The sequence below is a fragment of the Eumetopias jubatus genome, unplaced genomic scaffold, assembly GCF_037043125.1.
Source record: "Eumetopias jubatus isolate StellerSeaLion01/CBP00866 unplaced genomic scaffold, mEumJub1_p1.0 scaffold_1, whole genome shotgun sequence".
NCBI lineage: Eukaryota > Metazoa > Chordata > Mammalia > Carnivora > Otariidae > Eumetopias > Eumetopias jubatus.
Genome location: NW_028274807.1, coordinates 19,354,656 through 19,376,953, shown reverse-complemented (window position 1 = coordinate 19,376,953; position 22,298 = coordinate 19,354,656). Strand labels below are relative to the sequence as shown.

The following is a 22,298-nucleotide window of genomic DNA, read 5'->3' as shown; positions in this document are numbered from 1 at the left end:
GGATTATTTATTTTTGGGGTGTTAAGCTTTATAACTTCTTTATAGATTTTGGATACTAGCCCTTTATCTGATATGTCATTTGCAAATATCGTCTTCCATTCTGTAGGTTGCCTTTTAGTTTTGTTGACTGTTTCCTCTGCTGTGCAGAAGTTTTTATCTGATGAAGTGCAAATAGTTCATTTTTGCTTTTATTTCCCTTGCCTCTGGAGATGTGTCTAGTAAGAAGTGCTCCAAACGAGGTCAAAGAGATTGCTGCCTGTGTTCTCCTTCAGGATTTTGGTTGTTTCCTGTCTCACATTTAGGTCTTTCATCCATTTTGAGTTTATTTTTGTGTACGGTGTAAGAAAGTGGTCCAGTTTCATTCTTCTGCATGTCGCTGTCCAGTTTTCCCAACACCATTTGTTGAACAGACTGTCTTTGTTCCATTGGATATTCTTTCTTGCTTTGCTGAGATTATTTGACCCTGTAGTTATGGGTCCATTTCTGGGTTCTCTATTCTGTTCCATTGATCTATGTGTCTGTTTTTGTGCCAGTACCATACTGTCTTGATGATTACAGCTTTGTAATAGAACTTGAAGTCCAAAATTGTGATGCCTCCCACTTTGCTTTTCTTTTTCAACATACTTTGGCTGTTCAGGTTTCTGATTCCATACAAATTTTAGAATTGTTTGTTCTAGCTCCTTGAAAAATGCTGGTGTTATTTGATAGGAATTGTATTGAATGCATATATTACTTTGGGCAGTATAGACATTTTAACAATATTTGTTCTTCCAATCCATGAGCATGGAATGTTTTTCCATTTTTTTGTGTCTTCTTCAATTTCCTTCGTAAGTGTTCTATAGTTTTCAAAGTATAGATCTTTTACTTCTTTAGTTGGATTTATTCCTAGGTATCTTATGGGTTTTGGTGCAATTGTAAATGGGATCAGTCCCTTAATTTCTCTTTCTGCTGCTTCATTATTACTGTATAGAAATGCAACAGATTTCTGCACATTGATTTTATATCCTGTGACTTTGCAGAATTCATGTATCAGTTCTAGCAATTTTTTGGTGGAGTCTTTCAGGTTTCCTACATAGAATATCATGTCATCTGCAAATAGTGAAAGTTTGACTTCTTCCTTGCCAATTTGGATGCCTTTTATTTCTTTTTGTTGTCTGACAGCTGAGGCCAGGACTTCCAGTAATGTATTAAATAGTAATGGTGAGAGTGGACATCCCTGTTGTGTTTCTGACCTTAGGGGAAAAGCTCGCAGCTTCCCCTAAGGTCAGAAAAGCTGAGGATGTTATTAGCTTGGGTCTTTCATATATGGCCTTTAGGATGTTGTGATACATTCCTTCTATCCCTACTTTCTTGAGGGTTTTTATCAAGAAAGGATGCTGTATTTTGTCAAATGATTTTTCTGCATCTATTGAGAGGGTCATATGGTTCTTACCCTTTCTTTTATTAATGTGGTATATCACATTGATTGATTTGTGGATATTGAACCAGCCCTGCAGCCCAGGAATAAATCCCACTTGATTGTGATGAATAATTCTTTTAATGTATGGTTGGATTTAACTTGCTAGTATATTGTTGAGAATTTTTGCATCTATTTCCTCAAGAATATTGGTCTGTAATTCTCCTTTTCAGTGGGGTCTTTGGTTTTGGAATCAAGGTAATGCTGGCCTCATAGGATGAGTTTGGAAGGGTTCCTTCCATTTCTATTTTTTGGCACAATTTCAGAAGAATAGGTATTAATTCTTCTTTAAATGTTTGGTAGAATTCCCCTGGGAAGTCATCTGACCCTGGACTCTTGTTTGTTGGGAGATTTTTGATTACTGATTCAATTTCTTTGCTGGCTATGGGTCTATTCAAATTTTCCATTTCTTCCTGTTTCAGTTTTTGTAGTTTGTATGTTTCTAGGAATTTATCCCTTTCTTCCAGATTACCCAATTTGTTAGCATATAATTGCTCATCATATTTTCTTATAATTGTTTGTATTTCTGTGGTGTTGGTTGTGATTTCTCCTTTTTCATTCATGATTTTATTTTTTGTTGGGTTCTTTCTTCTATCTCTTTGATAAGTCTAGCTAGGGGTTTATCAATTTTGCTAATTCTTTCAAAGAACCAGCTCCTGGTTTCATTGATATGTTCTTTTTTTTCCTATATCACTCATTTCTACTCTAATCTTTATCATTTCCTTTCTTCTCCTGGTTTTAGGCTTTATTGCTGTCCTTTATCCAGCTCTTTTAGGTGTAAGGTTAGGTTGTTTATTTGAGACTTTTCTTGCTCCTTGGGAAGGCCTGTATTGCTATCTACTTCCCTCTTAGGACCACCTTTGCTGCATCTCAAAGGTTTTGGACTGTCGTGTTTTCATTTTCATTTGGTTCCATGTATTTTTTATTTCTTCTTTAATTTCTGGGCTAACCCATTCATTCTTTAGTAGGATGTTCTTTAACCTCCATGTATTTGTGGTCTTTCCAAATTTTTTCTTGTGGTTGACTTCAAGTTTCATAGTGTTGTGGTCTGAAAATATGATCCACCAGAAGCTCTCAGTCTTTTTGTACTGGTTGAGGTCTGATTTGTGACCCAGTATGTGATCTATTCTGGAGAATGTTCCATGTGCACTTGAAAAGAATGTGTATTCTGCTGCTTTAGGATGAAATGCTCTGAATATATCTGTTAAGTCCATCTGGTCTGGGGTGTGTCATTCAAAGCCACCGTTTCCTTGTTGATCTGCTTAGATGATCTGTCCATTGCTGTAAGTGGGGTGTTAAAGTCCCCTACTATTATTGTATTATTATCAATGAGTTTCTGTAAGTTTGTTATTAATTTGGCTGCTCCCAAGTTGGGAGCATAAGTGTTTACAATTGTAAAATCTTCTTATTGGATAGACCCCTTTATTATGATATAGTGCCCATCTTCATCTCTTATTACAGTCTTTGGCTTAAAATCTAGTCTGTCTGATATAAATATGGTTACTCCCGCTTTGTTGTGATGTCCATTAGCATGACAGATGGTTCACCAACCCCTCACTTTCAACCTGGTAGTGTCTTTGGGTCTAAAATGAGTCCCTTACAAGCAGTATATTGATGGGTCTTTTTTTAAAATCCATTCTGATATCCTATGTCTTTTGATTGGAGCATTTAGTCCATTTACATTCAGAGTAATTATTGATAGATATGAATTTAGTGGCATTGTATTACCTGTAACATTAACATTTTAATACAGAGAGTGAGTAAAGCAGATCATTCTCCCTAATATGGATGGGCCTCATTCAATCAGTTGAAGATCTGAATAGAACAAAAGGCTGATCTTCCCCTATAAGGGGAAATTCCTGCCTGACTGCCTTTGAGCTGGGACATTGGCTTTTTCTTGCCTTCAAACTCAAACTGAAACATACATAGCTCTTTCTGGGTCTCAAACCTGCCAGCTTTTAGACAGATTATACATTTGACTCTCCTGGTTCTCAGGCCTTAGGACCCAGACTGGGACTAAGCTAGACCTCCTGGGTTTCCGGCTTGCTGAGTCTTCTAGAAAATCTTGGGACTTGCCAGTGTCCCTAATCACATGTGCCATTTCCTTATAATAAATATATATGTATATACACACGTCGTCTTTGTTCCGTTTCTCTGGAGAACACTAATACACACATCGTTAACCTATTTGACCTGTTTATTGTCTGTCATCCATTAGAATGTAAAGATCATGAGGTTAGGAATTTTTCTGTCTTGATCAGGGGTCACTTGGTCATTTTTAGAGCCTAAAATATGTCTGGCACATTGCATGCATTATTGGATTAATTCTTGGGTATATATAGATCTGAGAATACTCAGAAAAACACTATATTTTCCTTTCAGTTTAAGTAACATAATCCACAATATTTCTTGTAATTTTCAATGGATTCTGGTTCACCTAAAGTATAAATGATATTTGGCAGAAGAGTTGTATAAGAAAAGAATTAAAAGCACAGTACAATATCAAAAAAAGACAGGGAGATTTTTAATCATACAGTCTCAAGGAGTTAAATATCCAACCCGAAGAGGAAGGGACAGATAAGAACATCTTGTGAGAAGAAAATAAGTCAAAAATGGAATGTAACTGATAAGAAGTTTGAGATTATGTCTTCGGGATCAAATATGTTTACAAAGAAGCTAATTAAAAGCTTCTGTAAATGTGTGTGCCTAATTATATTTTTAGAGCGCTTTTTCTGAAAGCTTTCTGATGTATGGACTATGAGGATTTTCTTAAGAAAGAAAAGGCCATTTAATTATATCATTTAAAAATTTGAAAGTTGCAGCTTCCAGGTGAAGACTGTTGACAAAGCACACACATTTACTTTTCTCACCACCACAAATCCCTTTGAAATGACAGAATATAAAAATATGAGTAGGGGCGCCTGGGTGGCTCAGTCCTTAAGCGTCTGCCTCAGGCTCGGGTCATGATCCCAGGGTCCTGGGATCGAGCGCCACATCAGGTTCCCTGCTCCACGGGAAGCCTGCTTCTCCCTCTCCCACTCCCCCTGCTTGTGTTCCCTCTCTCGCTGTGTCTCTGTCAAATAAATAAAGTCTTTAAAAAAAAAAAATGAGTAAATATAGCAATGCAAGAAAGCCAGAAAGGCTTGGACAGAAACAGTGAGGAATTTCTTGAAGATACAAAGGAGTTTAGATAGATGCTGAAACTTAAAAGCCAAATATCCTCTCAAGAGAAGATATCAACAAGTGAGGGTTTCACTCAAAAAGTGAGCTTTTTTGTTTCCAGGAGAAATTCTTGAAAAACCCTGAAAAGCATAGGCAGCAAAACCTAAGCTATCTAGAAGGGCTATGAGCCGGTTGGTGAGATTAAAACCCCACAAGGCTCCAAATTCAAGGTGCAGTGGGGTACACGTTAATCTCTATCTGCCAAGGCCCTCGTGCAGCAAAGAAAACCCACAGCTGAGAGAACAGGAGGTGACTCGCAGTTAATAAGGGATTTCAATAAATTCCTGGAAGACACAAAGCATGAGGAGGAACAGTTATTGATAACCTAGAACAGAGGAAATTGCTGCTTAAAACTACACAGACAGAGGCTGTACCAACAGAAGGAGACTACCTGCTCTGCTGGTGGAAGTGAAGTATGGGCCGAAAAGCAAGAGGCTACAGAGAAAACAGTCAGTCCTTTCCTGACAGCCAGGTGTTTTTCCCAAAGGAAGAAAAAATGGGAAATTCTTCTCTTTAAAAATTGAATGAATTCTTTGGAAGAACAAAGCAGCTGGGGATCAGCCCCTCAGAGATCCCCCTCCAGCTTCCCTAAAGGAAAACTTGCCACTTGACAGGTCCCACCCATGTTCGCAGACCCAGTAGTCAGCTTTTCTGTCTTCTCACTTCTATTTTTTTTTTATTTTTTATTTTAGAGATGGAGGGATGAGGGGCAGAGGAGAAGGGGAGAGAGAATCTTTTTTTTTTTTAAGATTTTATTTATTTATTTGACTGAGAGAGACACAGTGAGAGAGGGAACACAAGCAGGGGGAGTGGGAGAGGGAGCAGCAAGCTTCCCGCGGAGCAGGGAGCCCGATGAGGGGCTTGATCCCAGGACCCCAGATCACAACCTGAGCCAGAGGTAGAGGCTTAACAACTGAGCCACCCAGGCACCCCGGAGAGAGAGAATCTTAAGCAGGCTCTGTTCCCAGCACGGAGCCGGACATGGGGCTTGATCTCACAACCCTGAGATCATGACCTGAGTTCAAATGGAGTCAGACACTTAACCAACTGAGCCACCCAGGTGCCCCAAATCACTTTTAAATAAGAATGGAAAACCAAGGATCACCAGACATTTGTGGCGGTTGGGGGGGGGGGGAACCACAGTATACTAACCACAAAATTTCCTCAAGGAAACATAAACCTTAAAACAAAACAATAAAGAACCCAGAAAAATGTTAATTAGTACCCTCAGAAAAATTAAACTAAGATAAAAATCTAGATTTTATGTAACCCTAAGTCTTACTCAATACTTAAGGCCTTTTTAAAAATACAAAATTAGAAGGTAAAATTAGGTACAAAAAATAAATATTTATATATGAAATATATGTCACAATTGAAATTATGGAAACTTAGGGGTTCTAATCCCTTTCTTCTGAGATCTCTTTAGCCAGAAACACTTTCACAGAAATGCTTCCTGTTTGTAACCTAGCTGTGCCTTCCCTCTGAGAACACGCTACCACTCCCAGAAACTTACAGTGGTAGTCGAGTGTGGAATCATCAGCTTCATGGCAAATCTACTCTGGTACACACAAAGAGAGAAGTGGAGAAGGTTAGAGAACAAGAAGTAGTATTTTCAAAGGTTACTGCCGAAAAACAAACATCAATTAAAGTTGTAAGAGATATAGTTGAATATATCTCAAAAAATAAGACCAAGAACGCCCCCTCCAAAAAAAGATGGAAAAGATGAGACACAAAAGAGGATGAATCCAGGTGGCCCATCATCAGACCAATAAAGTTTCCAGAAAAAAAGAACAGAGACAACAGCCAAAAATTAATGAGCAAAGACCCTCACTTGTGCATATTATTGTGAAATTTTAGAATGTAAGAACTAAAGATTCTAAATGTTCCCAGTTAGAAAAAAAAAGAGGGGGGAGAATAAAGGAAGCCATATACAAAGGAACAAGGATCAGTTCAGCATCATTAGAAGTACAATGAAATGTCTTCAAAGCTCTAAAGCAGGGATTGACAAACTCCATCGCGTGGGCCAAATCCAACCTGCTGCTTCTTTTGAAAATGAAGTCTTCCTGGAACCCAGCCAGGCTCGTTCATTCACCTCTTGTCTCTAGTTTCTTTTATGCTACAAAGGCAGAGCTGAGCAGTTGCAACATAGGCCCTGTGGCCCACAAAGTCTAAAATATTGACGAGCTGGCACTTTTCAGAAGTTTGCTGACCCCTGCTCCAAAGGAAAATGATTCTCACCACCTAGACTCCTGCAACCTCCCAAATCATCATGAAAGCCTGAGGGTAAGACATATTTACACATGTGGGAGAGTTAATAAATCAGTCTATCATGCACTTGTAGGAAGTTATTAAAGAATGGAATACAGAGAGTGAGGAAAGAACACAGGAAAGGAAGGGCCATGATCCAGGAAATAATGGCTCTCACCCAGCAGAGCAGGGAGAAAGGTGTCAGGATGACAACTGCACCACGAGTCAGGGGCCCCTGGTCCCTACTGGACTGGGAAGGCAGAGGACCCGTGTCTTTGAAACAGAACTTGGCCTAACAGACGATGTGCTGTGCAGATTGGGGGGGGGGGGCGGGGATGAGGCCACGGGGAAGGCAAACCTGTTCAAGGAGAGAACTCTATTATCTGTAAAAATGTACAGTAATAGTGTAAATACTGAGTGTTGCACTTCAGCTTGTGGCCTCAATCTGTAAGCAAACATGAAAGATTTAATCATGCTTGAAGAACAGAAAGTAAATGTCATCAGTCACAACCGTGTAAAAGTAAAAATACGGATCAAAGAAGGTGAAAGGTCAGAGGGAGAGGAGAAAAAGACAAGCTCTCTCTCGCTGTCATATCTTCACCCTACAAAGGGATGCCTGGAGCCGACAGAACAAGTCGTAAAGGGGTGTGGGGTAAGCAAATCAGGAAGCAAAGGTGATGATGGCTGACACTGAGAAGACAGGAAGGAAGGACTGTCTGGTGTTAGATGAGCTAAAATGTCCAAATCTGATGAAGTAAAGGACAGTGCTATAAACATGTCGTTTAGAAATATGGTTGAAATCACCTGGAAAAACAGGTACAGGTGTTTAAAATGGCTCCCTGGGATGTGGGAGTGGGAGGGGTGGGGCAGAACTGTTGTTTTGTAACTTTAAGTCTCTGCATTTGATTTTTTTCTCTATTTTTTTTTTTAGAGGTTTTATTTATTTGAGAGAGAGAGGAGAGCACAAGCAGGGGCAGAGGCAGAGGGAGAAGCAGGCTCCCAGTGGAGCAGGGAGCCTGATGCGGGGCTCGATCCCAGGACACTGGGATCATGGCCTGAGCCCAAGGCAGACGCCTAACGACTGAGCCATCCAGGTGCCAGACAAATGTTTACTTTAAATAAGTAGCAAAGTTGTTAGTAACCCCCATATTGAAATGAAATAAAATGAAATGATATGAAATGAAATGAACTGTCTACAGAATAGATTCACCCCTGCCACCCTCATGGCAGCTGGATGCTGCGGTTGCCTCTGGGGTAAGTAAAGCAAATTTGCCCCAATCTTGCTTCCTTACCCCCCTTTGTACTATTATCAAATATGCTATATATTGTCAAATATATATTTTTTTAAATGTATATCTTTTATATATATAAGATATACTCAACAATATGGGGCTATCATTAATTTATATATATTTATATATATAATTTATATATATTTAATATACATTACATTTATTGATTTAAACATCCCTAAGTAGGTTTTTTTTTTAGGAAATTGAGAAAAGAAAAGAGGAAATAATATATATGCAGTCTTTCATGCATACCTATATATTTAATATTTCCCCTGGTCTTCATCTTTCCCATGGATCTGAGTTACGATGGACTGGTGGACTTCCTTTAGCATGTCTTACAGTGAAAGACTGCTAGCAATGAATTCTCTTAGCTTCTATTGATCTGGGGATGTCTCCATTTCACCTTCATTTTTGAAGAATATTTTTGTTGGCTGTTGGCAGGTTTGTTTTTCTTCAGCACGTTGATTGTCGCTTCACTGCCTTTCGGTCTGCGTTGTTTCTGATGAGAAGCCAGATGTTTAATTGATTGTTAATGCTCTGTGTGGGAGGGAGTTGTTTTTCTCTTGCTGGTTTCAAGATTTCCTTTTATTTTTGGCTTTGGGTAGTTGGACTATGATATGGCTAACTGTGGTTCTCTATGTTTATAATAGTTGGGATTCACTGAGATTCTTAGATATGTAGGTAAAAGTTTTTCATCAAATTTGGGGAGTTTGTGGTCATTACTTCAAATATTTTTTTGTCTACACCCTTCTCTCTTTCTTTCCTCTCCTTCTGGGACTCCCATTGCATGTTATATACTTTATGTTATCTTACTGTTTCTTTTTTCTTCCATCTTTTTCCTCTACATTTTTTCTGATGGAATTATTTCTATTGCTCTTTCTGTAAGTCTCAATTTTTCCTCTGCCATCTCAAATCTGCTATTGGGCCTATCTAGTCAATTTTTATTTCAGTTATGTAGTCCCCCTTCATCCACAGCTTCCTTGCCATGGTTTCAGTTACCCATGGTCAACTGCACTCCAGAAGCGGATGATCCTCTTTCTGATGTATCGTCATGTGGTCAGTAGTAGCCCAACACCATGTCACATGACTGTGTCATTGACCTCACTTCATCTCATCACATAGGCATTTGATCATCTCACATCATCACAAGAAGGGTGAGCACAGTGCAATAAAATATTTTTAGAGACAGAGACCATATTTACGTAACTTTTATTACAGTATATTATTATAATTGTTCTATTTATTATTATTGTCATTAATCTCTTACTGTGCTAATTTATTAAGTAAATGTTGGAGTGCCTGGGTGGCTCAGTTAGTTAAGCATCTGCCTTTGGCTCAGGTCAGGGTCCTGGAATCGAGCCCGGCATCAGGCTCCCTGCTTATCAGGCAGTCTGTTTCTCCCTCTTCCTCTGCCCCTCCCTGCTGCATGTGCACGCTCTCTCACTCTCTCTCTCTCTCTCAGATAAATAAATAAAATCCTTAAAAGAATAAAAATAAAGTAAATGTTATCATAGGTATGACTATATAGATAAAAATATGGTGTATATAGGGTTTGGTACTACCCAGGGTCTCAGACATCCACTGGGATTCTTGGACCATAACCCCCTTAGATAAGGGAGGACTACTCTATTGCATTTTTCAACTCTAGAATTTATATTTGGTTCTTTCTTACCCTTCTAAGTATCTACTTATATGCCCTGTATGTTAAGTCATAGTCATCAAATATTCCTTTGATTATTTGAAAATAATTTCTTCTAATTCTTGGAAAATATTTATAACTGCTTTTAAGTCTTTGTCTATAACTCAACATCTGGGCTCACCTGAGCAGTTTCTATTGACTGCTTTTTTTTTCCCTGTCTCACGACTCTGAGATCATGACTTCAGTGAAAATCAAGAGTCAGACACTCAACCGACTGATCCAACCAGGTGCCCCAAAGATTTACTTTATTAAAGGATGGAGTAGAGTAGGGTTCCCATTTTAGTTTTACATATAAAGTAGTACAACTGCTAAGTTAGGGGCATAAAGATGTTATAGATACATATAATAAACAGTTACATAATAATACGACACAGAAAAGTCATTCCGAGATTATTTCAACAATATATCAAGAATAATCTCCCTAGGGGCACCTGGGTGGCTCAGTCGTTAAGCATCTGCCTTCCGCTCAGGTCATGACCCCAGGGTCCTGGGATCTAGCCCCGCATGGGGCTCCTTGCTCAGAGGGAGGCCTGCTTCTCCCTCTCCCACTTCCCCCCTGCTTGTGTTCCCTCTCTTGCTGTCTCTCTCCCTGTCAAATAAATAAAATCTTAAAAAAAACATTGAGTATAGATTATATTTCCTGTTTCTTACGTGCCTAATAAATGTTGTTTTAAAAAATAAATATGTTTAGAGGGCACCTGGCTGGCTCAGTCCATAGAACATGTGACTCTTGATCTCAGGATCATGAGTTCGAGCCCCATGTTGAGTATAGAGATTACTTAAAAATAAAATCTTGGGGTGCCTGGGTGGCACAGTCAATTAAGTGTCTGACACTGGGTTTCCACTCAGGTTGCGATCTCAGGGTCATGAGACTGAGTCCCACATCAGGCTTTGCACTCAGTGCAGAATCTGCTTCGGACTCTTTCTCCCTCTGCCCTCCCCCGACCTGCCCACCCCCCCGCGCTGCCCAGACTCTCTCACTTTGTCTCACTAAAATAAATAAATAAATATTTAAAAAAAAATAAAATCTTTAAAAACAAATATTTTTCGATAAGTACTGTAGCAATTCTTTGCTTTTCTACCCATGTGGATAAGAATATGGGAACTGGGAAATGAAAGAGAAAAATCACTGTGATTCTTTAGGCTTATGTGAAAGGCTGATTGGTGTTTTTCTTGCATTGTATCTTTTCTTAATGTTTCTTTATTAAATGAGAGGGCATTACTTCTTGATTCTGCTTTTCTTAAGGTTATGGGGTTTTAAATAATTTTTTTAGTAACTTACCTCTATTTGGACTGTGGAATCACTGATGTCTCTGCTCAGTTTTTTAATTCTTATTTTTGTTTTTTGACTATTTTCCTAAAAGTCTCCCTTTTATGTGCATAGCTTAGTGGTAAGCCAATGATTTGGCGAGAGCTTGGGGTCAAATACCTCATTCCCACAAAGCTTCCACCTCGGTCAATTGGTTTTTGTGTTGCTTGCAAAATGTATGTAAAGTGACAGCCAGTTCTCAAGTCTCCCTCAGCTTTCCCTTTTCACCAGCCTCCCTCAGGTCTCCTCCAAGCATGTACAGTTTTCTAGTCAGTCAAGAATACATGGAGAGATTATCTTAGGCTTTCTATAGATCTCTCATTTCCATGATCTACCCATTAAATTTCTGGCTGGTCGACCATTCACCCCATCCAGGCTTGTAAAGCTACCCCTTTTTTTATTTGTCCCCAACCATGTCCATCCCTTCTAAACAACAAAGCCAAATATTTTCACCCCCCACCACACACACACAAATTGAGTTCATCCCCTCCTGGCAGCAAAGCTATTAGGTTCCATGATCATCCCCATGCTGATAAAACTATCATTCTTGCTAACCAAGTTGGGTTGGGGGGAGAAGGGAGGGATGGGTGCAATCCAAGTGCAAATGGCCATAGTCCTACTGTTTTTTGCTAAAGTTCTAGTAGCTTTTCAAGACTAAAGGCTTCTCGATTTGTTATCTGCTTTTGGTTGATTTCCAGTGCCCACCCCCTCATGGCTCCATAACTAGAGATACCTTCCCTCAAAGAGATTTGGGGGAAAAATTCTGTCTGAAAACACAAAAACAGACTGTTATAAAACAAACCACACACACACAAAAAGATAACCACCTGGAAATGTTATTTTAAAAATCTATAATAAAATACTTGAATGGGGGGAGGAGCAAGATGGCAGAGGAGTAGGAGACCTAAATTTCGCCTGGTCCCAGGAATTCAGCTGGATAAGGATCAAACCATTCTGAACACCTACAAACTCAATGGGAGATCGAAGAAAGGAATAGCAGCAACTCTCTGAACAAAAAAGCAACCACTTTCTGGAAGGTAGGACGTGCGGAGAAGTGAATCCAAGGCAATACTCAGGAGGATAGACGGCAGGGGAGGGGGCCTCCGTTGGCCGCTTCTGGCAAGTGATAGAGCCACGGAGCACAAAATCGGACCTTATAGAAGTCGGCTCCGCTGAGGGACGTCACTCCAGTGGCTAAGCTGGGGGTGGAACCCTTGCAGGACAGTGTGGTCTCAGGACCCTCGGGGTCACAGAAAGACCGGGGGTGCCTGGGTGCAGCAGAGCTCCCAGGTATTGGAGCAGGGAAGCCAGCTGCAGAGACAGAGCCGAGGCGCGGGCTCTCAGCTCGGGGTTGCCATAAACTGTGATCGGCGACACAGTCAGGCCACTGCTCCTCCGGCAGGGACCCAACAAGCGGCAGAGCCGGGGAGACTCCCCTTGCTCCCCTGGGAGGGATGGCACCGTAGCACACCGCAGGGATCAGCTGGGTTTGGAGACTCCACACCGAGTCGGGTGCCAGAGATAGAAACGCTTGGTCACAGGCCGGGTGAGCACGGAGTGCGGCCAGAGACTGGGTAGACAGGAATGCCTGACTGCTTTTCTCTGGGGGCGCACTGAGGAGCAGGGCCCTTGAGTTCTCGGCTCCTCGGGGTGGAGATTTGGGAGGCCGCCATTTTCACTCGTCCTCCAAAGCTGTACGGAGAGCTTGCAGGAAACAAAAGCTCCCAAGAGCGGAACCGAGCAGATTACTTAGCCCGGACCTGCAAGGACGGGGCAATTCCGCCTCCGGCAAAGACATTTGGGAACCTCTGCAACAGGCCCCTCCCCCAGAAGATCAGCAAGAACAGCCAGCCAAGACCAAGTTTACCACTCAATGAGAACCACAGAACTGCACTAGAACTTCCCGCTAGGGGAATACTGCACATAGAATTCATGGCTTTTTCCCCACTAATTCTTTAGTCTTTCAAAGTTAATTTTTTTAATTTTCTTTTTTTTCTTTTTCTATTTTTTTAATTTTTCTTTTCCCTTTTTCAACCAACATTTTATCAATCCCTTTTTTAAAAATCTTTTTTATTTTTCATTTTTAGAGTCATATTCTATCCCTTCATTGTAGTTAACCTTATTTTTGGTGTATATATATGTTGTTCTCTCTTTAAAATTTTGGGGTATGGGCTCCTGGGTGGCTCAGTCATTAAGCATCTGCCTTCAGCTCAGGTCATGATCCCAGGGTCCTGGGATTGAGCCCCACATCAGGCTCCCTGCTCAGTGGGGAGCCTGGTTCTCCTTCTCCCACTCCCCCTGCTTGTGTTCCCTCTCTCACTGTGTCTCTCTCTGTCAAATAAATAAATAAAATATTTTTTAAAAATAAGAAAAAAATAAAAAAATAAAATAAAATTTTGGGATACAGTTTCTTCTAACAGACCAAAATATACCCTAAATCTCTAGTGTATGGGTTTGTTCTAGTCTCCTGCCTGATCACATTCTTTCCCTTCTTTTTTTAAATTTCTCTTCATTCTTTTTTCAACCAACTTCTTATCAATTATTTTTATAAAATCTTTTATAATTTTCATCTTTATAGTCATATTCCATCCCTTCATTGTATTTCCCTTATTCTTGTACATATATAAGTTTTGCTTTCTTTAAAATTTTGGGAGGCAGTTTCTTCTAAAAGACCAAAATACGCCCAAAACCTAGTGTGTGGCACTGATCTATGCACCAGCCTGATAATATTTGATCATATTCTGTTTTTTTGTTTTGTTTTGTTCTGTTTTTGTTTGTTTTTATCTTTATCTTTTTCTTTTTTTTTCTCTTTCTTTTTTCTTTCTTTCCCTTTCTTTTCCCCCTGGTTTCAGGTCTTTTCTGATTTGTTTAGAGTATATTTTCTGGGGACATTGTTATCCTGTTAGCATTTTGTTCTCTCATTCATCTATTCTCCTCTGGACAAAATGACAAGACGGAAAAGATCACCTTAACAAAAAGAACAAGAGGTAGTAGTGTCTGCCAGGGACCTACTCAATACAGACATTAGTACGATGTCGGACCAAGAGTTCAGAATCATGATTTTAAAGATACTAGCTGGGCTTGAAAAAAGCATGGAAGTTATTAAAGAAACTCTTTCTGGAGAAATAAAAGAACTAAAATCTAACTAAGTCGCAATCAAAAAGGCTATTAATGAGGTGCAATAAAAAATGGGGGCACTAACTGCTAGGATAAATGAGGCAGAAGAGAGAATCAGCGATATAGAAGACCAAATGATGGAAAATAAAGAAGCTGAGAAAAAGAGACATAAACAACTACTGGATCCGAGGGCAGAATTCGAGAGATAAGTGATATCATAAGACGAAACAACATTAGAATAATTGGGATCCCAGAAGAAGAAGAAAGAGAGAGAGGGCAGAAGGTATATTGGAGCAAATTATAACAGAGAACTGCCCTAATGTGGGGAAGGAAACAGGCATCAAAATCCAGGAGGCACAGAGAACCCCTCTCAAAATCAATAAAAATAGGTCAACACCCCGACATCTAATAGTAAAACTTACGAGTCTCAGAGACAAAGAGAAAATCCTGAAAGCAGCTCGGGAGAACAGATACGTAACCTATAATGGTAGAAACATTCGATTGGCAACTGACCTATCCACGGAGACCTGGCAGGCCAGAAAGGACTGGCATGATATATTCAGAGCACTAAACGAGAAAAATATGAAGCCAAGAATACTGTATCCAGCTAGGCTGTCATTGAAAATAGAAGGAGAGATAAAAAGCTTCGAGGACAAACAAAAACTAAAGGAATTTGCAAAGACAAAAGCAGCCCTACAAGAAATATTGAAAGGGGTCCTCTAAGCAAAGAGAGAGCCTAAAAGCAGCATAGACCAGAAAGGAACACAGACAATATAGAGTAACAGTCACCTTACAGGCAATACAATGGCACTAAATTCATATCTTTTAATAGTTACTCTGAATGTAAATGGGCTAAATGCCCCAATCAAAAGACACAGGCTATCAGATTGGATAAAAAAAACAAGGACCATTGATACGCTGTCTGCAAGAGACTCATTTTAGACCCAAAGACACCTCCAGATTGAACGTGAGGGGGTGGAAAACTATTTACCATGCTAATGGACATCAAAAGAAAGCTGGGGTGGCAATCCTTATGTCAGACAAATTAGATTTTAAACCAAAGACTATAACAAGAGATGAGGAAGGACACTATATCGTACTTAAAGGGTCTATCCAACAAGAAGATCTAACAATTGTAAATATCTATGCCCCTAACATGGGAGCAGCCAACTATATAAGCCAATTAATAACAAAATCAAAGAAACACATCAACAACAATACAATAATAGTAGGGGACTTTAACACCCCCCTAACTGAAATGGACAGATCATCTAAGCAAAAGATCAAAGAGGAAATAAAGACTTTAAATGACACACTGGACCAAATGGACTTCATAGATGTATTCAGAACATTCCATCCCAAAGCAAAAGAATACACATTCTTCTCTAGTACGCATGGAACATTCTCCAGAATAGATCACATCCTAGGTCACAACTCAGGTCTCAACTGGTACCAAAAGATTGGGATCATTCCCTGCATACCTTCGGACCACAATGCTTTGAAACTCGAACTCAATCACAAGAGGAAAGTCGGAAAGAACTCAAATACATGGAGGTTAAAGAGCATCCTACTAAAGAATGAATGGGTCAACCAGGAAATTAAAGAAGAATTAAAAAAATTCCTGGAAACAAATGAAAATGAAAACACAACTGTTCAAAATCCGTGGGATGCAGCAAAGGCAGTCCTAAGAGGAAAGTATATAGCAATACAAGCCTTTCTCAAGAAACAAAAAAGGTCTCAAATACACAACCTAACCCTACACCTAAAGGAGCTGGAGAAAGAACAGCAAATAAAGCCTAAATGCAGCTGGAGAAGAGAAATAATAAAGATCAGAGCAGAAAACAGTAGAAACCAGAAGAACAGTAGAACAGATCAATGGAACTAGGAGCTGGTTCTTTGAAAGAATTAACAAGATTGATAAACCCCTGGCCAGACTTATCAAAAAGAAAAGAGAAATGAGCCAAATAAATAAAATCATGAATGAAAGAGGAGAGATCACAACCAACACCAAAGAAATACAAACAATAGAAGAACATATTATGAGCAACTATATGCCAGGAAATTAGATAATCTGGAAGAAATGGATGCATTCCTAGAGATGTATAAACTACCAAAACTGAATCAGGAAGAAATAGAAAACCTGAACAGACTGATAACCAACTAAGGAAATTGAAGCAGTAATCAAAAATCTCCCAACAAACAAGAGCCCAGGGCCAGATGGCTTCGCAGGGGAATTCTACCAAACATTTAAAGAAGACTTAATACCTATTCTTCTGAAACTGTTCCAAAAAATAGAAATGGAAGGAAAACTTCCAAACTCATTTTATGAGGCCACCATTAGCTTGATCCCAAAACCAAAGACACCATCAAAAAGGAGAATTACAGACCAATATCCCTGATGAACATGGATGCAAAAATTCTCACCAAAATACTAGCCAATAGGATCCAACAGTACATTAAAGGGATTATTCACCACGACCAAGTGGGATTTATCCCTGGGCTGCAAGGTGGGTTCAACATCTACAAATCAACCAATGTGACACAATACATTAATAAAATAAAGAACAAGAACCATATGATCCTCTCAATAGATGCAGAAAAAGCATTTGACAAAGTACAGCATCCTTTCCTGATTAAAACTCTTCAGAATGTAAGGATAGAGGGTACACACCTCAATATCATAAAAGCCATCTATGAAAAACCCACAGCAAATATCATTCTCAATGGGGAAAAACTGAGAGCTTTCCCCCTAAGGTCAGGAACACGGCAAGGATGTCCACTATCACCACTGCTATTCAACATAGTATTATAAGTCCTAGCCACAGCAATCAGACAACAAAAAGAAATCAAAGGCATCCAAATCAGCAAGGAAGAAGTCAAATTCTCACTCTTTGCAGACGATATGATACTTTATGTAAAACCCAAAAGACTCCACCCCAAACCTGCTAGAACTCATACAGGAATTCAGTAAAGTGGTAGGATATAAAATCAATGCACAGAAATCAGTGGCATTCCTATACACCAACAACAAGACAGAAGAAAGAGAAATTAAGGAGTCAATCCCATTTACAATTGCACCCAAAACGATAAGATACCTAGGAATAAATCTAACCAAAGAGGCAAAGAATCTGTACTCAGAGGATTATAAAATACTCATGAAAGAAAGTGAGAAAGACACAAAGAAATGGAAAAACGTTCCATGCTCATGGATTGGAAGAACAAATATTGTGAAGATGTCAATGCTACCTAGAGCAATCTACACATTTAATGCAATCCCCATCAAAATACCATCCACTTTTTTCAAAGAAATGGAACAAATAATCCTAAAATTTGTATGGAACCAGAAAAGACCCCGAATAGCCAGAGGAATGTTGAAAAAGAAAAGCAAAGCTGGCGGCATCACAATTCTGGACTTCAACCTCTATTACAAAGCTGTCATCATCAAGACAGTATGGTACTGGCACAAACACAGACACATAGATCAATGGAACAGAATAGAGATCCCAGAAATGGACCCTCAACTCTCTGGTCAACTAATCTTCGACTAAGCAGGAAAGAATGTCCCATGGAAAAAAGACAGTCTCTTCAACAAATGGTGTGGGAAAATTGGACAGCCACATGCAGAAGAATGAAACTGGACCACTTCCCTACACCACACACAAAAATAGACTCAAAATGGTTGAAAGACCTAAATGTGAGACAGGAGTCCATCAAAATCCTAAAGGAGAACACAGGCAGCAACCTCTTCGACCTCAGCCACAGCAACTTCTTCCTAGAAACATTGCCAAAGGCAAGGGAAGCAAGGCCAAAAATGAACTATTGGGACTTCATCAAGATAAAAAGATTTGCACAGCAAAGGAAATAGTCAACAAAACCAAAAGACAACTGACAGAATGGGAGAAGATATTTGCAATGACATATCAGATAAGGGCTAGTACCAAAAAGAACTTATCAAACTTAACACCCAAAGAACAAATAATCCAGTCAAGAAATGGGCAGAAGACATGAACAGACATTTTTCCAAAGAAGACATCCAAATGGCCAATAGACAGGTGAAAAAGTGTTCAACATCGCTTGGCATCAAGGAAATCCAAATCAAAACCTCAATGAGATACCACCTCATGCCAGTCAGAATGGCTAAAATTAACAAGTCAGGAAACGACAGATGTTAGCAGAGATGCAGAGAAAGGGGAACCCTCCTACACTGTTGGTGGGAATGCAATTGGTGCGGCCACTCAGGAAAACAGTATGGAGGTTCCTCAAAAAGTTGAAAAATAGAGCTATGACCCAGCAATTGCACTACTGGGTATTTACCCCAGAGATACAAATGTAGTGATCTGGAGGGGCACATGCACCCCGATGTTTATAGCAGCAATGTCCACAATAGCCAAACTATGGAAAGAGCCAAGATGTCCATCAACAGATGAATGGATAAAGAAGAAGTGGTATATATATATACAATGGAATATTATGCAGCCATCAAAAGGAATGAAATCTTGCCATTTGCAATGACGTGGATAGAACTAGAGGGTATTAGGCTAAGTGAAATAAGTCAATCAGAGAAAGACATGTATCATATGACCTCACTGATATGAGGAATTCTTAATCTCAGGAAACAAACAGGGTTGCTGGAGTGGTGGGGGGTGGGAGGGATGGGGTGCCTGGGTGATAGACATTGGGGAGGGTATGGGCTATGCTGAGCGCTGTGAATTGTGCAAGACTGTTGAATCACAGATCTGTACTTCTGAAACAAATAATGCAATATATGTTTAAAAAAAAAAGAAGATAGTAAGAAGGGAAAAATGAAGGGAGGAAATTGGAGGGGGAGACAAACCGTGAGAGACCATGGACTCTGAAAAACAAACTGAAGGTTCTAGAGGGGAGGGGGATGGGAGGATGGGTTAGCCTGGTGATGGGTATTAAAGAGAGCACATATTGAAAAAATAAAATAAATAAAATCAGGAGCTTCCCCCCCCACAAAAAAAAAAGGTAAATAAAGATACTTTTTACTGGTAAAAAAAATAAAATACAATAAAATACTTGTATAAAAGGGAATCTAAACTTTAATGAGGGGGTAATTAGAAATGAATAAGACCATGACAATACATACAAACACTAGTGAAATTGTTTCAAAGTAGTACTCAAAAAACGATTTTTAGCCTTAAGGTTATTTAAAAGAGAAAAGAAGGAAGGAAGGAGGGGAGGAAGGGAGGGAGCGAGGGAGGGAAGGAGGGAGGAAGGCTGGTTAAAATTCAACTTAAGGAATTAGAAAAAGAACAATAAGATAAACCAAAATAAAGGAGAAGGAAGCATAAAGCTAAAAAAGGAACGTAATGTAATATGGAAGAGAAAGTGATTCTTAGAAAGTAGATCCAAGAACTAGTTCTTTGGAAAAGACCAGTGAAATACACAGACCTCAAGCAAGTCTAATGAAACAAAACCACAAGAATTTAAATTTCATGTGAGCTTTGTTGGCCACTGCATTCTCAGCACCAGAAGATTTCCTAGTACATATGGGTACTCTGTAGGTATTTATTAAATAAAAAACATTAAAAATTTTTAAAGGCTACAGAAATAAATACAGAAGAATATTTTTTAAATATTATATGACAATACTACAAATCTTATAAAGCATTACACTCCTCAAAGACACAAAAGCAGACTTAAACTGATGGAAATATGCTATATGCTATATTAGTCCGTCATGATGACCATACTGCTGTATAACAAATAAACTTGGTGCCTTAAAAATAGTAACCACATGTTTCTCACTATAGCAAATATGCTGGACTATCTTGGGCTCCAGACTCTGGGATTCAAGTTCTAAGTTCCAGGCTGCAGGATAAATACTAGGTTCAGTTCTATTCAGTGTGTCTTCTGTCTTCATCTTGAACCAGAGATTATTCACTGCATGCTCTTCTCATGACAGATCACAGACACACAAGAAGCCAATCCATTTAAGGCACATTTAAAGCTTTTATATGCATCCATCCGCTAACGTTCCATTGTCTACGGGAAAACACTGGAGCGGTATCTTAGTTCAGTTCCAGGTGCTATAACAGAATATCAAACGGGGTGGCCTACCACAACAAACATTTATTTCTCATAGTTCTAGAGGCTAGAAGTCCAAAATCAGGGTGCCAGCATGGCCTGGTGAGTGTCCTCTTTCTAGCTTATATATGGCTGCCTTCTTGCTGTAGCCTCACATGGTGGGGAGAGAGATTATCTCTTGTGTGCTTCTTCTTATAAAAGCACTAATCTCACTCATAAAGGCTCAAGCTTCCTGACCTAATCACCTTCCATAGGCCTCATCTCCAAATATCATCACGTTGGAGATCACAGCTTCAACATACACATTTGAGGGGGGATATAAATATTCAGCCCATAGCAGGCAGGAAAATAGACCACGTCTACTCTAGTGTACTACATGGTTATATGCCAGAAGCAAGTGGTGATGGATTAAGAATAGCAATCCAACCTACCACAAAGCCCAACTTTATACATAATAAAAGATACACAAAATAAGACTACAGTCAGGTAACAAGTTTTAGCTATCCAATTGAGAAAAACCCTAAATATATTTTCTTGGTGAAGCTGTAGGGAAATAGGCATTCTCATACATCGGTAGCTAGAATGTAAAATGGTACAATCCTTCTGGAAAGGAATTTGACAATCTCTAGAAAAATTGTATATGCATATATCCTTTGACCCAGCAATTCCACATTTAGAAATCTATCCAAAAGACACACTGGCATGATTGTCAGTTTTATGTGTCAACTTGGCTAGACAATAGTCCCCAGTTATTCACTCAAACACTAATCTAGGTGTTACAGTGAAAGTATTTTGTAGATGTGATTAAAGTCCATAATCCACTTACTTTTTTTTAAAGGAGAGAATTAATATTTTATTGTCACTTATAATCAGATGGCAGGTGGGTATACAGTCTTCATACTTGATCTTTCCTTTTGTAAATGAAAAAAAATCACAAGTTTTAAACAGCCAATGGCTGGTTATGTTATCAGAAAACATAATCAGGTTAACTCATTCATGGTGGCTTCAAGTTTTCCCTTATTAGCTCCAGAAAACTCACCCACCTTTTGTCCCTTTTTTAAAAACTGGAAGTTTGGCATGAATTGATTTCACATTCTGTAGCAACACCCTGACCGTCATCCATGTGGACTTCAAGGAACACTATGTAGGAATACTTCTCAGAGAGGCAATGAGAGAAAGGCTTGATCATTTTGCAAGGCCCACACCACATGGCTGAGAAGTTAACTACTATAAGTTTATCTTCTGTACTGTTCAACTGTTCAACTTCCCGAAAAGCACACTTGTTCTCCATCTGCTCCACCATTCTGGCGGCTGGGTTCTGACAAGCGACCATGAATGTGGCTTCAAAAGGCAGGATGGAGATGGAAGAGCTCACAGCCAACTTCCTTTTATAGCAACTGGAAGGGTGGGGCATGCATGTTGGGGCGCCCCAAACAGGCCCCGCCTCCTGAACCATAATCAGTTTAAGTTAAGTAAGGAAGTTTATCCTAGATAATTTGAGTGGACCCAATTCTTCCCGTTGGAAGTCCTTGGGAGCAGAGGCTTCCTTGAAGGATAAGAAATTCGACTTGTGGAATTGCTTGTGCCTAATATTTCTAGTCTGTCCTTCCTGCCAGCCTGCCCTGCAGATTCAGACTTACCTAGCAAACTTCAATCTCTCAAGCCAATTCCTTGCAATAAATATCTTACTGATTCTGTTTCTCTGGTGGAATTCTGACTAGTAAAATTGGTAAAAATACCAAATGACATAACACAAGGGTATTCATTATACCACTATGTATAATCGTAAAATATTGAAAACCACTCAAATGTCCATCTATATGGGGACTGCAATGGAAGACTACTGCTATGGACTGAAAGCTTGTGTCCCTCCAAATTTCATGTTGAAACCCTAATCTCCAATGT

At 39.5% G+C, this 22,298-nt stretch overlaps 1 pseudogene; it reads right to left on the bottom strand.

The window, feature by feature from the left end:
• Nucleotides 1–21,373: 21,373 nt before the first annotated feature.
• On the bottom strand, nucleotides 21,374–21,696 carry LOC114217697 (thioredoxin pseudogene; annotated as a pseudogene).
• Between the last annotated feature and the right edge of the window lie 602 nt (nucleotides 21,697–22,298).